The sequence below is a fragment of the Carettochelys insculpta genome, chromosome 17 (genome assembly GCF_033958435.1).
Source record: "Carettochelys insculpta isolate YL-2023 chromosome 17, ASM3395843v1, whole genome shotgun sequence".
In the NCBI taxonomy this organism is placed as follows: Eukaryota; Metazoa; Chordata; order Testudines; family Carettochelyidae; genus Carettochelys; species Carettochelys insculpta.
Window position 1 is genome coordinate 3,181,083 of NC_134153.1, and position 6,997 is coordinate 3,188,079.

Consider the following 6,997-nt stretch of genomic DNA (forward strand, 5'->3'; position numbering starts at 1 on the left):
TAACTAACAGGTGGGTGACTTCAAGAATTTGACAAGTGATCAAGGGCTGCATTCTTCAGTGATATTAATGGAAGAAGTGCGGGTCTGGGATGGAGATTTGGTGCGGAGGAGAGCTCAGGGTAGGGGATTCTGGTATAGGATCTGGAAGGGGATTGTGACCTGTGACAGAATCATGGGTGCAAGTGCAGAGGGTTTGTTTTGTGATTGGATGAGGGAGTTGGTGCAGAAGAGGAAGTGGGGTGCCAGATGCAGGCTGTGGGCAGGAGGCACCTACCTTAGGAGGCTGCTAGGTGGCAGACTCCCTGCCTGCGACGACCCTGCATGCCACTCAAAGCCGTCAGTTGCAGGGACTATGAGATCTCAGTAGGATGTCTGTGCTACAAGCATGACCCAGGCAGCTCCTATAGGTTGGGAAGCTGCAAGACTGTGCAGGGGAGCAAGGGCAGCATATGAAGCACCCATGTCCCCTCCAGGACCTGGAATGCAGAGAGCATGTGGCCCCTGCAGCTGGTGATTTTGAACAGCATATGGGATTGGGGCAGCTGGACCATAGGACAGCAGCTAGCCCAGCTGAGCTGGAGTGACCTCCCCAGCCCTGGTTAACCATTTAAATGGGATTTTACATGCCTAGCTGGGAGCTGTCTGTAAGCAAGGACTGGCCTGCCTCCGAAGGCCTGTGAGTGACAGGTCATCCAAGATAGGTTGTAGATCCTTAATATTTTTGAGAGGCTTTTTCTGTTGCTTTGTTGGGTCTGTCCTGTAGTAGGCGACTTCTGGGTACCCCCTACCTTGAGTGTAATGTAGTCTGTCTTGGTAGCACAGCAAATTTACCACTCAAACGCTCTCAGGGCTGGTGGGCCAATTTTATTTTGAAGGTTAACATTAATTACAACCCCATCCCGGAATGGAATTCCCCCTATGACATCCAGCCTCCATCACCGGAAACTCTCTGAACTTAGCAGTAAGCTAAGCGCTGGCCCAGAAACCGTATACATTACTTCTGGGGAAAATGTGCAGGACTGTGCACCTAGAATGCCTGTGCTTTCCTGCAGGCAAACAAAAGTGTGTGTGTTGAGGGAGAAGAATGCTCATGGGTACCATTTGAGGGGGAAGGGAGAGCTACCTACCCCAACAGAGACCAGACATGGGGGCACACAGGGTTACCTGCCACTACCACCCCCAACCCCACCCATCTGGGGCATGCTGCTGAAAGCATGTGTGATGTTGATGAACCAAGCATGCTCAGGCACTCTCCTGAAGGTTTTCAGCAGTGGAAGGTAACCTTGGCTCGGGGTGCCTCTGTTCTCAATCCCCATGAGGCCCCAGGCTGCAGCCTGACTCCCTCCCCCAAATGCCCCCTGCCCTGACTGACTCCTTCCCCAGATGCCCCAATCCTTTGCCCTGAGCCCCCTGCACTCCCCCTCACACTTAAATCTCTTGCAGGTTGTATCATACCACAACTTCCCCAACCCCTGCCCTGAGTGCCCCCCCCAGGGTTGTGCATGTGGGTGTGAGTGTGAGTAGACAGGCCTGTAAGAAATTTAAGTTACGCCCATCCCATCCAACTGTTCACTTTAACCACTTGTTGGTAGTTGCACAAGTTCTTTATTTGATTGGAAAGATTTCTTGAATGTCTTCCATGCTGAATTCTGGGACCCCAACAGTAAAAATGGCAGAGAACGATGACAAGTATCGAAATTTTCAAAAGGAGTGCACAGACTTGTATGCATCTGTTTGTATGTCTGGATCTGCACTCATTTGTAGCGAGACGGTGCATGCATGGGCATGCGCGGACGTGCGGGCCCCCCCCCCCGCCAACTGTAGAACAGCATTTCATGACAAAACATTTAGCATTTGCTAAAAATATGCGTGGGGAAAAAAGCCTACAAGGAGCTGCAGTAAAAAATGAACATTGGACAAAAATAGTCCACTGGCACAGTAAAAAAGGTGGAAGCTTAAACTCAAGTTGCGTTGCTGTCGACAGATATTTCCCAACACAACCTCTGTCTACAGAAGACATCCACACCTAATACAGGCTCTCCCCATCAATGCTTCTGTCAGAGTGGCAAGACTACCCAGCCCTCTGTTGCAGAGCTTCTAGCTGGTTGCTCTGTCAAACAGGGTAGGCCAGTCAACCAGAGGCGCTCTCTGTCGAGGGAGGGCCTCCTAGAGCATCTACACAATTGTTGTGGCAACGATGCTATGCCTCTTACAGGTGAGACAGAACTCTGTCAGGAAATCTGCTGCACTCTGTCAACAGAACTCGTGTGGTGTGGACACTCCCTCGTTTTCTCAACATAAGGCCCTTCTGTCAACAGAACTCTAGTGTAGACCCAGCTTAAGTTTCGCAGGCTAACGCAACATCATCAGAGCAGGAAGCCTTGAACTGACAAGAGATGCGCATTAATAAATGGTCATGAACTACTCGATGAGTTTCACAAGGATAAATAAAGACATGCCATTACTGGCAAAAACAGTTCATGTCAGAGCTGTGAAAATGGCCCATCAAACTGACAACAAACAAGTGTTAATTGGAGTACAACCACTAATTTCTTGTTTGGTTTGGATGAGACAATATGTGACAATCAGTTGTGCATTCTGGGACAATATATTTGTGGAAATGCTGTGCATGAAGAAATGATTGTGATACTACCAAGGTGGGCAGGGGACACACCAAATAAAGTGCCCTTAACTGATGACCTCTGCAAGAAAGAAATATAGCTGGATAATTACATGGCTGTGCATAAGGTTGGTGCACCTACCATGGTCAGCAAATATAAAGGATTCCTTACTCTTGTCAGAACAGCTGATTGCAATGAATGCTCAAAAGCAGGCAGTGTGCATCAGGAAGCAATTTGGGCACAATCTTGTGGAAACAAACTCAGAAATGTAATTGGACTGGTCATGTGTACTGTCAATTGGCTTCTTGCCTGAGGCCTTAATCACCATCAATTCCAGTCACTGCTCATGGAAGTAGATTCCAAATGCCCTGATCTACTACTGCACAGCAATGTACACTGGCTGCTTCGTGGCAAAGTTTTGTCTCATTCTGCCACCTGCATTAAGATTTAGTTATTTTTGGAAAAGCAGGACGTCAAACACACCAAGCTTACAGACTGACTGGTTGCTCAGATTTTACCATCTTGTTGACATTACTGGTTCTTTGAATGAGTTGAACCTTAAGCTACATGGGTGAGGAAATAAGAGTCCTGACTCTGAGGCAGACACTGTTTGGATCGGAGTCAAAATTGACTGTCTTCCTCAAAGATATTCAGAGGGGTAAACTAGCACACTTTTGAAAGGTTAAGGATGATTTGTATCAGAGAGAATTGAAGTGACCACCTTGATTTGCAGCAACTTGCTGGGTTTGCTTCCGAGCACCTGAGGGCGTTCAATTCTTTGTTTGGTGATTTACTTGCGCACGCACACCCCCTCCCCCCCTGTTTACAGTTATGATTTGTTCACAGAAGGCATCCATTGAAGAACTGCATTTGATAGTCATTCCAGTCAGGGATATGGAAACTGAAAATTTCAAGGAGTCTGATCGTTTGTGAGGAACAATTTGTCAAACTGAATTCTGATTTAGAATGTCTTGCTTGACAATGTGCAGAATTGACAAATCTGTACAAAGGGGCTGACGTGAAGAAACTGGAGCACAATGGTAATCTGATTCTGCAAACTTGGAAAGAACCTGCTGTCAGACAATACCATGCAGAATGTCAGCTTGACCTTACTTTCAATGTGCTAGCTGGCTCTCTCTCATTTGAATCACATCAGAAGTCTTTTGCACTCAAGACTGACAAAGGCTGAATGTGTGCATGAAGCTGAATTTGACCAGTTAGGATATAAACTTCAAAGAAATCTGGGGAAAGACAGCAGCAATCTCATTAAATAAAGATCTGCGAATACAATGTTCATTTATGCTACCAATCAATGTCAATTATCAATAATATTAAGTTGCATATTTTCAGTCATACAAATGGGCATTTTTATACTCTTTGGGACCACTTGTTCTGAATGTTGATGTAGTTTGGCTTTTGGGTCCTGGTCTGGATTCTCCTAGCTCTGCAGCTGAATGCAGCCTCCTGAGTTTTAGTGCCCACTTCTATGTTCTGGGAGACACTGTTTTACATACCCAAGATGGAGCTGAGTAAAGGATTAGAAGGGAAATGTGGTGGGGGGCTGTGAGGGGAAGAGGAAGTGCAACAGGACTGTGGAAGAGAAACAGAATAGGGTAATTCTGGAGGGAAGCAGGAGCCTGGCATGCAGCATCCCTTCAGCATGAGCAGAACTTCCCCATTAAGCAGGGCCACCTAACCCTCACTTACATCTGGAACCTGCCACCCACAGACCACCCATACATACCCAGGTCTCAACCCCACTGAACCAAGACTAGGTGCATGTGGATTCCCACCCCATCCAGATCCATCTCCCTGCACACACCTATATCCTCACATACAAGCCCTCCCTCCCTGTTCAAATCCCAACCCTCTTTACCTGGGTACCCTACACCCAGAACAACCCTCCTCCCCCCTCCACACAATGTGTCCCTGTCCATCCAGATCTCCCACTGAGCTGTCATGCACAGAAACCTTTCATCCCACACCTGGATCCTGCTGTGCTGAGCCTACCCAGGAGTGCTGAATAAATTTAAGTGGTGGGGGTGCTTAGCGCCATTAAACAAAAACCATAACTCCTGTATATAAGGGAAGCCACCTCAGGACAGAAAGTAATGCAGAACCACCACACAAACACATACAAAGTCCTTTTGCAAGAGGCAGTAACTTACCTGAATGCAAAGTGTCCTGTGCTCCCCACTGCCATGCTACAGCCAAGTTTACTGACAAACTTGCAGAATTTTAAAATATAGTTCACATTTTTATGGTACAGAATTCCCTCAAGTAACATATAAGCTTAAATGTTAAGTTTCACAATAATAAGTTTAAGAGATAAATTAAGCATTCTCTGACTCAAACAGGAGCTATATTTGCAATTGTAGTAAATAGGAAAAAACAAATTAACATGGAGGTGAAAAAGTAAAACTGCTGCCAAATGGAGAACAGGAGGAATGCTTTTAGAAGGCTGGACTGTAACAAATATTTGGTTGTGGGCGTGTTCTTAACAGCTAAAGAAACTTATCAGAGTGCCAAATCTGACATTCCAGTTATTTTTGAACATTTTGCACCAACAAGTTGTCCAAAGTTTGCTTAATGGAGTCTACGCATATATGTTTTGTTACCAGTGGCACATGAGTCACAGAATATGCTTGGGAAAAAAAAAAGTCTGGGCTATACACTCTCACACGCTTATTTTTCGCCCGACAAGATATTCCACCCCAGCAGTAGACAGCACCTAAACCAGGCCCCCAGGAGTCCCTGAAAGAACCTGCTGCAATGTAACAAAACCCCACTGATCACCCCAACGCCCTGCACCCAAACCGATACCAAATACGTGCAGGACGCTCAGCAGACCCCCCACCCCCTCCCAAAAAAAACCATCTTCCCCCCAGGCGAGTTCCTGGGTGCTCAGGCCACGGCTGCTCCAAGCGGCACCAGCTCCGGGCCGTCTCCACTGCTGCGACTGGTACCCCCAGTACCCGCCGCCCCTCGCCCCGCCGCTTTGATCTGGTGAAAGCCCTGGCACCCGGGAACGCGGCACTCCCGCCCCTCTGGCGGGCGGGGACCCACGCCGGAGACCTCACCCCTCGTGGGGCGAACCGGCCTCCAGCTCGGGAACCAGCCAGGCCGAACCCCACTTACCGCCAGCCACGGCCCCGTCCTCCTCAACCAACAGCGAGCCCAGGGCAGAGCGCCGCCGCCAACGGTTTTGAACAGCATTCGCCAGTCTAAACGCACCAATCTGCTCCTCGCACGGCAACGGAGGCAGGCTGCGATTGGACGCACGGCGGGAGGGGCGGGAAGAAGCCAAGGCCCCGGATAAAAACAACCTCTGCTCTCCGGGGAAGCCAACCGCCAGCCTAGAAACTACACCTCCCAGAAGGCACCGGGAGCCACAGCGCGTGAACAGAGACGAAATTCAAGTTTAAAACCGTTGACAGGGAGCGGCCAATCAGCTTTGAGCAGGCAAGGCGCTGTTTGATTACGTTTCAGGCAGACGGGCAAGTGGCGCAGGGATGCTCCCTTGTGAAGGTGATGTCCCTATGGAGGCCCGGCGGGCGGAATAGCGGCCGTACTGGTCCTTAGGCGGAGCCAGGCTGCAGCCGCTACAGCCCCCGTGTTCCCGCCCTGCGTGGCGGGTGGAGGAACTACAACAGCAGCCATCCGCTCCCCCCGCCGCCCTCGCGTAGTCGTACCGCCCCTCCCGAGGCTCCTATTGGTTGGGAAACGCAGCCAATGGGAGATTCGAGGGGTGGTGCGGGTTGGGGAGTGATGAGCCACCTGTCCCCTCCCCCCTTCCACCCAAAGAGGAGCTGCCCCAGGTGAGTGACCCACCCCCGTTCTAGAGCCCCCACTTTCCCCGTCTTCCGCCCCGAGTCCACTCGCCCTGTACGCCCCTCCTCAGCTCCATCCCAGAGCCCGCACTCCCACCTGATGACTTCGGCCCCCTCCTGTCTAGACCTTCCCCTCGGCGCATGCGCACAGCCTACCCGTTCTCCAGACTCCATGTCTCCGCCTCAGCGGCCTTCTCCAGCGCATTTTGGGCCCCAGCCCAGAACCTGGGGGGACAACCCCCCCCCCCCCCCGTCTGCTAGCTTCAGTCCCCCCTGAACTCTGAGGTGGAACTTGAGGATAAGGGGTGAATGTCTTTCTGCTTCTCAGTGGAAATACAACTGTGAGGGATTTTCCTCCCTTGCACTTCTCACTTGCATGTAGCCTCCAACTGATTTTTTTTTTTTTTTTTGGGTAGGTCAGTGACCTCTGATCCATAAAAAGGTTTCCCATCTCTGCCCTAAGCTATTATAGAAGCTGTTTTGGGCTGCCTTGGTAAAACTAGCTTTGGGGCTATTAAATAAGTTATTAAAAGGGTGACCCTTGCT

General features: G+C 49.8%; 1 protein-coding gene across 2 annotated transcripts in view; it reads right to left on the reverse strand.

The window, feature by feature from the left end:
• TPX2 (TPX2 microtubule nucleation factor) overlaps window positions 1-6,290 on the reverse strand; it is a 30,747-nt gene extending 24,457 nt beyond the window's left edge. Inside the window, exon 1 of one of the 2 annotated variants that reach the window (XM_075011923.1) lies at window positions 5,760-6,290. The gene's annotated coding sequence lies outside the window, so the exon portion shown is untranslated. The remainder of the gene's footprint in view (window positions 1-5,759) is intronic. The other variant, XM_075011924.1, reaches the window with a different exon arrangement.
• Between the last annotated feature and the right edge of the window lie 707 nt (window positions 6,291-6,997).